Below are 310 nucleotides of genomic sequence, written 5' to 3'. Positions count from 1 at the left end.
CAGGGGCCAGCGTGTGAAGTCCGGCCCCTGCGCACAGCCGCGCGGGTCGTCTGCCCGGGGCACCTCCTTTCACCCCCATAAGAAGCGGGAGGCGGGGAGGGGAGTGGCCTAAACTGCGCCGAGCACCCCGCCGTGTCCCGGGATGCCCTAGTGCCGCAGCCCCTCAGCATCTGCAGCCCCGCCCGGCGGCGGCGGTGTCAGGAGCCGGCAGTGAGCATGCCCGGCCCCGCCGCCTGCAGCCCAAGTTGCGCGGGGGCGCCTCATGCTCAGTGGCAAGCCTTAAAGGACCTGCCCCCCCCTCCCCGTCCCC

The sequence above is a fragment of the Gavialis gangeticus genome, unplaced genomic scaffold (genome assembly GCF_001723915.1).
Source record: "Gavialis gangeticus isolate Ggan-Ray unplaced genomic scaffold, GavGan_comp1, whole genome shotgun sequence".
NCBI classification, from domain to species: Eukaryota; Metazoa; Chordata; order Crocodylia; family Gavialidae; genus Gavialis; species Gavialis gangeticus.
The sequence above is the reverse complement of the archived record's forward strand: the minus strand, read 5'-3'. Positions refer to the sequence as shown.